General features: G+C 39.7%; 1 non-coding gene across 1 annotated transcript; it reads left to right on the forward strand.

The window, feature by feature from the left end:
- The first annotated feature begins 7,564 nt into the window (after positions 1–7,564).
- On the forward strand, positions 7,565–7,671 carry LOC118480006. Its single transcript, XR_004861647.1, has one exon. It is a non-coding gene; the product is annotated as a small nucleolar RNA R71 (small nucleolar RNA).
- Positions 7,672–7,879: the final 208 nt, after the last annotated feature.

Below are 7,879 nucleotides of genomic sequence, written 5' to 3' on the forward strand. Positions count from 1 at the left end.
AATCTGATCAAAATGCTCTAAGTTGATGCCATTGCTTCATACCTGAGCTCTTTGATCTAGATTAGCATTCGGGGACCCTCCGTAAGTATTCTTTCGTTCTTTTATTCGCTTTTCGAGTCCGAAAGTCAACGTTTTGTTGACTTTCTGCATTGACCAGCCTATGGTCAACACGGAGTTCATGGAACTTCATAACGTGAGCGTGATCACGATGGTTATAATCCGTAGTGACTATACCTACTGATTACCACGTTATCTAGGCTCAGTGGCGAGTCGTAGTTTCGGCCAAAATGCGCATTCTTGCGTATTTTATAACCAAACTACTCGTGGGCATCAAAGCCGTTTGTTTTGATGCCAAACCTGTTTTCTAAACTTAGTTAAGCATGCTCTAACATGCTTAGCTCATCACTTTTAGTTTAGTGCATATATAGGGTCGTAAGGTAAGCGATCTAAACCATCGCTTATACTTTCGAACCCGACCCATTTGGCCGATCATTAGGATCCGACCAAACACATTAGGTGACCATAGCTATAACCTTCCGAGGTTATACCTTGTGGTCAAGATGTTAGGCGTTCCAGACATGTTCTACGCGAACGACGCGTAAGGTAGCATAAGCTACCTAAACGGGTCGTAATGGGTCACAAGCACTTAGGTTAGGTTTCATTTTAGTATGTAGACTTTGTTAAACCATATTACGTGAGTCTCCATACTCGTTTGGTTTACGAACCCGCATACTATCTGATCCTTCCGATTTTGGTCCGATATATTAATGTAGCTACCTATTAGGTGCCGTTTGATATTCCGTGATCTCTAGCATTATCTGGTTATTATACAAGAACTCCGAAGCAATCTCAGGTGAGTACATTGAACCCCTCTTTTACTGTTTTCCAAACTGTTTTGGGGTGAAACACATGTGCCTATCTGTTACTTTCATGCTTTCCTGTTTTCACATCATATACTTGCTATGTTCGATAGTACATATATAGTACATGATTTCATTGTGTTTATGCTATGTATGTCTATCGTGTGCATACTTAGCACAACACTTTACATTACATTTCATGCTATGTATGCCCATTGTGTGCGTACTTAGTACATCGTGTTACATTTTATGCTATGTATGCCCATTGTGTGCGTACTTAGTACATCGCTTTACATTTCATGCTATGTATGCCCATTGTGTGCGTACTTAGTACATCGTTTTACATTACATGCTATGTATGCCCATTGTGTGCGTACTTAGTACATTGCTTTACATTACATGCTATGTATGCCCATTGTGTGCGTACTTAGTACATTGTTTTACATTGCATTTCTGTTGCATATGCTCATCCAACATATGAACACATTATGCTACATTTTGAACCGTTGTAACCATTTGACTATGTGAACCGTCTAAACCCGTTTGATTATATGAACCATTTGTAACCATTGAACCGTGTGAACCAGTTGTATCCGTTGACATGATTTACATTTGACAATAGACATTTGACTATACATAAACATTTCTACCGTTGTTAAACATTTCATCTTGATGGTTTGGTTTGAGTAAGTGATTAAGTAACGAGGCGTGTGTAATATGATAAAAGCATGGTGGATACGCCGCTGGTACTTCCTATATATAAGTGTTTGTATGGTATTACATATCGTAGGGTTATTTGAATCATTTCAATTTGAGACATATGACATTTTATACAAATAACACACTTTTCATGAGACATTGTTTTACAAACTCATTTTACATGGTTATCCGTTTAACCATACAGTGTTCTCTTATTTATACATATCATCTGATATTATCGTTTTTCAAATGATTTACAAGACAAAGCAAATTACAAGGTTCATGACTAAACATTTTCTCAAACATAAGTCATGAATCCCGTTTTCACAAAACCAATGTATCTCACAGGCATTTTTATGCTGACGTACCTACTTTCACATGTGTTTTCAGGAGATGATGCATAGGACTTATCAAGGCATACTTAGGTGGATCTGTGCCTTAGTGACTTAAAACGAGACAAGAACTAGTTAATTCATGTTATGTACTCTTTGGTTCTTGTTTAAACAATGTATACTTTCATATTTGATCAATAAAACGAAACTTCAATTGCCATGGATTTGAAACAATTGATTTTGTTACAACACTCCCCGACGTTTCCGCCACGTTTTGTATGTTCTACGTGGTCGGGGTGTGACAGGTGAAGTGCATGTTTTAAAATCTAAACACAAGACAACTTGTGTTGGGGTCCTAGAAAGGTTATAGTCTAGGTCAAAGCATTACTAATAAACTAATTCCCTATAACCATTGGCTCTGATACCAACTCTTCTGTCACACCCCGACCACGTAGAACATCAAATCGTGGCGGAAACGTCGGGGAGTGTTGTAACAGAATTATTGTTCCACAACCAAGGTAATTAAAATAATATTGTATTCATCACCCAAGGGTGGAATTCATTGTTCAAAACAAGAACCATTGATGTGTGTCGGTGTGTATATATTTTTGATATATATTTAAGCCCCTTTTTACACTTTTAACCAAGTTTTAAATTTATAAAACACGATATTTACTAACACTAAACACACATATGGGCAAGTGCACCCATCGTGGACGTAGTATAGTGTTGGTAAGATACCGAGGTCGTCCAAGGACACAAGAGCTTTTAGTACCGGTTTATCCTCAACGTCTAATCAAATCAAAAAGGTTAGAAAAATGTTTTTAAACTAAGAAAATAAAAACTAACTAAATGCTGAAAAATAAAAATAAAATAAAAACAGATAGACAAGATGAATCACTTGGATCCGACATGTGTATTAGTATAACCTTTGATTATTTTTGCACTTTTGCACTTGTTTAAGAGATTATCTTAGTTATTGTAGTAGGCCTCTCTTTTGAAGGCGACGTTACCCTCAACCCAGTAGTTTGAGTCAGCAAGGATACAATCCTAAAGGGTCGGATTATTGAAAGATAATTAATTAAGTTATTAATGCAAATTGTGGTAGGCCCCGCTTTTGGCGGTGACGTTACCCTCGGCTAAGTAGTCTGAGTCAGCAGGGATACAGTCCTAAACAGCCGGGTTATAGTATTAATAGTAGTTAACTTATGAGGGGGTCAAAGAGTTTGGATCCCCGCCATCCAATACCTATGGGCATTGAAGGAGATCCTACTAAATTTGACCCAGGTCCCAAGCAGGACCTCTAAACGCTGAACAAGGGCAAGACCCTTACCAAACTGTTCCCTTAACCCCCGACCAGGTAGCCAACATACCTCCATATAGACCGTGGAGATATGAATGGTGAAAATCTTTTATTTTATATAGACAGTAAAATAATGCCAAGACACCACGGACAAACGATAAGGAAAGATCACCTTCAACATAAGTAACTAGTTATTAAAGTCATTAATACAAAACCAAATAAAAAGTGCAAAAATTAAAAATAAAAAGTATTATACTAAACACTTGTCTTCACCAAGTGATGTAAGAGACTTAGGCAAACATGGCCTTGATTGTCAAGAACTCTTACGATCAATCTTGGATCCCGAGACGACTCACACACTCTACGATGGACAATGGATGACGGTGGTGGATGATGGTGTTATGGTGGTGGTGGGTGGTGGATGAAGTGTGAGAGAGGTGGTGTGCCAAGGGATGAGAGAAAATGAAGCCAAGCTCCTCTATTTATAGGCTGAACAGAAGGCTGGACACGGCCCCGTGTCCGCTGGACACGGCCCCGTGCCCGTCTGACATTCTCTCTCTTCATTAATTGTAATTGCGAATTACAATTAATGCGCCTGCTGTACTTTCACCACGACCCCGTGCCCGCTGGACACGGCCCCGTGGTGGGCAATGGAAGCTTCTACTGGTTTGTCTTTTCTGCTGCTTCCTGGGCACGCCCCCGTGTTCGCTGGACACGGGGCGTGTTCAGACTCTGTTTCTTCTCCTTTGCTTTGGGAGGTGCCGTTGAGGGTCCGGGCAGTCTACTTTTGTTCCTTTTCTTGTATTTATGGTAGAATTAGTTGTCTTTTTGCTTCTTTTGTGATTTTGAGCTCATTTCATCCTGAAAATACAAAAGAAAGACAAAAACACTCTTTTTCCAACATTAGTACTTAAAAAGGGTTAGTTTTATGCCTTGATTGATGTGATTTATATGTTGCATTTTACATACATCAAATACCCCCACACTTGAACTTTTGCTTGTCCTCAAGCAAAACTCTTTAAATGTGGCTTACACTCCCAAATGGAATAGGTAGAAGAGAAGTTTTTTAGCTTGTCCTAGAGTGTCGGGAATCCAAGGTTTTTATAGGTTTTATTTTTATTTATTTACAATCCTATTCGTTATGATTTATTTTGAACTTTTCATAAGATAAATTACTTATTTGGGCATAGCATGCCTTATTAAAATTTCATTTATATACAAGTTCACATACCTCACGGGAGATCACTCAACACTCGGCGAAGGTGTATATTTTTAGTGAATCACTCGAGAGCGGCATGGAACTTACGCCTTCCATAGGCTTGCCAAGCAATCAATCCTCCTCCTTTTTAACAAATTACCTTTGTAAATATCAAGAGGACTTTTGGGGTGAAGGGTTAGGCTTGGGTTAAAGGTGGGTGGTTGGGTTAGTGGTTAGTAAAAAGGGCGAAAATTGTAAAAAGCGTCGGTTTTTGTAAAATACCTTGTTTTTAGTGACTTTTTATTTTGAAGTATTTCTCCAAACAAGCTTTTTTATAGCTTTTGTTTGTTTTTGACTTCATCATCATTTTATTTTATTTATTTATTTTTTTTTTTCGTCACATAAAAAGGTGAGTTTACGAAAAAGCGAGCTTGTTACTAAAATAAAGGGTGAAAAAATAAAAAGGTTTTTGGTGGGTAAAAAGGGTTTTGGGGTAATGAAATGAAAGGTTTAGGCTCAAAGGGGTTATCTAGGGGGATTTTGGGTAGGTGATAAAAAAAATTGAAAAATAATGGTTTTGAAAGAAAAATGGTTAGTCCTAATGCCTCCATCATTTACTTACTTGGGTTTAAGTTGGTAAGGACCGGGAATGTATCGTCGTGGCAAGTTCTAGATTTGTAAGAACCAAGCGGCTATTCACACAAGAAACGAAAAATGAGCATTTAGTCTAAATATGTATATTTTTATGCTCAATAAAGGCTCAAAACTCACTTTTGTGGGAATGGGTTTTTATGTGACCAAGTATATATAATCGAATTTTTAACTAAGCTTGTCATGCCGTTTCATAATTTTCTTATGTTGGTTCTTTTTTTATCACGACGCTATCGGTTGTAAACTTGTAAAAATATAACCTTTTTAGAACTTGTTATTCCCAACTTAAACTAAGACAAGTAAATAATAAAAAAAATTGAAAAAAAGTTTTTGAAAAAATTTGGGGTGTTTAGCGGTTCCAATAGAGTTTTGTGTAAGGCTTGTGTTTAGGATTTTGCAAAATTTCAAGGTTTTAGCATCCCCCCACACTTAAATTACACATTGTCCTCAATGTGTCTAAAAATAATGTTTTTGGTTGATTAGAATGTGTAAAAGTGGGTTAAAAAGCAAAGATTTATGTTACTGGCATCCTGGACACGGCCCCGTGTTGACCGGGCACGGCCCCGTGGTCAGGTGCCAGTAAAAAAAATTAGAGAATTGAAACAGAAGCCTGGACACGGGGGCGTGTCCGCTGAACACGGCCTGTGTCCAGTTACCTGAACTGGGTGATTTTCTGCAGGGGCTCAGCACGGGGCCGTGTTGGTTGGGCACGGCCCGTGTTGAGCCTTCTGTGATGGAGATTTTTGTCGGGTTGCTCTGTTCTTCGTGCATGGTTCCATTTTTCTCGTTCCCTTTTTCATCCATTACCACCATGAGTGTGTTTTATTCTGCAAAAACTAAAAGATTAAACTAAACTAAGGATAGTTCCGCGGAATGCCTCCGTGGTGCGCCACGTTTATAAGGGTCCTTGGCTAGACCCGATTTGAGGTTATATATCTTCTGAGTGGGATGCCTTGCTTCCCATGTTACACCGTCGGAGAGCAGCATCCAAGCTTGAATCAATAACCTTCATGTAGTTTACTGGGTCATCGTCCTCTATTTTTTTCCCAACTCCGAACTTCACTTCATCATCCCCATACCTCAAAGTGAGTGTCCCGTCATTCATGTCTACCACCGCTTGTGCTGTGGCAAGGAAGGGTCTCCCTAGTATAAGGGGGACCTCGGTGTCTTCCTCCATATCGAGTATGACAAAGTCAACTGGATAAACGAATCTGCTTACCCTTACCAAGACATTCTCGATGACACCTTGTGGGAACTTGACGGATCGATCAGCGAGTTGTATGCTTATTTTTGTAGGGCTCGTGGTTCCCAAGCCAAGCCTTTTGAACATTGATGAGGGCATGAGGTTAATGCTAGCCCCTAGGTCGGCCAAGGCATTGCGAACGGGTGATTCCCCTATTGAGCATGGAATCGTGAAACTTCCGGGATCGATTTTCTTTTGGGGTAGTTTATTGAGTACGAGGGCAGAGCATTCTTCGCCTAAATTAACTAATTGCAAATTTTCAATTTTCTTTTTATGGGTAAGGAAGTCCCTCATAAATTTAGAGTATTTGGGCATTTGGGTTAGGACGTCGATAAAAGGAATATTGACATGCAACTGTTTTAACAGACTTTCGAATTTTGCGAATTGCTCATTGGTCTTTTGACGAATTAACCTACCGGGGTACGGAACTCGAGGAGCCTTGGTAGGCTCTGGTGATGGAGGAGAGTTCTTTTCCTGCAGAGGTGTTGGCATCGTTTCTTTCGTAGTGTGATGAGGTGAACTTGCGCCTTTGGGTTTGTTTCGGTATTGCTAGGTAATGCGCCTTGCGGTCTCTCGGAAAAGTTTTGAGCTATTTGATTTATTTGTTTTTCTATGTTTTGAATGCTAGCTTGTTGATTCCTAAAATTAGACTCTAATTGTAGAAATCTTTCCGAGTTTTTCTTATCAGTGTCAGAGACGAGGCGAGATATAGTATCTTCGAGCCTTTCTCGTCCACCTTGTTGTTGAGTGAAATTTTGTGACTCATTTCTTGATTGCTGAAAGTTTGTTCGTTGGGTTTGTTGGTTACTACTATTGCCGGGTTCCCTCCAACCAAGGTTTGGGTGGTTTCGCCATCCTTGGTTGTAAGTTCCCGTTGGAGGACCCGACGGCCTAGGTCTATTATCAATGTAGTTTACCATTTCTTGTTGATCGTCCGTTTCTTTCATACAACTCCAATTTTCATGTGACCCACCACACCCTTCACAAGCCATAACCGAGACGGTTTTTGTCATTTCTAATTTTTTTATTTTTGAAGAAAGGGCCTCGATTTGGGCTTGTAAAGAAGTGCTTTCGTCGACCTTATGGGCGCCCGGGGCGATAGACTTATTTCCCCGGGGGGTGTGCCATTGAAAATTAGTTTGAGCAATTTCCTCAATCTGATTATATATTTCATGTGGGCGTCGGTTACCTAAAAGTCCCCCGGAGCTAGAATCAAGTGTCTGCCTAGTGTGTGGCAACAATCCATTGTAGAAAGTGGATACTTGTTGCCATATTGCGAGGCCGTGATGGGGACACTTGCGTAATAGCTCCTTGAACCTTTCCCAAGTTTCATATAAGGATTCCCCGTCCTCTTGTGAGTATGTATTAATTTCAGTCATTAATTTAGCAGTTTTAGCAGGAGGGAAATTCTTATATAGAAATTTTTGGGCTAGTTCATCCCAGGTGTTTACCGAACCAGCTGGGAGGGCGTTGAGCCAAGCTTTCGCTCGGTCTTTTAGTGAGAATGGAAACATACGGAGGAGGATGGCGTCGTTTGATGCTCCATTGATCCGAAAGGTATCACATATTTCTAAGAAATTAGTTATATGTAGA

Source organism: Helianthus annuus, chromosome 6 (genome assembly GCF_002127325.2).
Source record: "Helianthus annuus cultivar XRQ/B chromosome 6, HanXRQr2.0-SUNRISE, whole genome shotgun sequence".
Classification (NCBI taxonomy): Eukaryota; Viridiplantae; Streptophyta; class Magnoliopsida; order Asterales; family Asteraceae; genus Helianthus; species Helianthus annuus.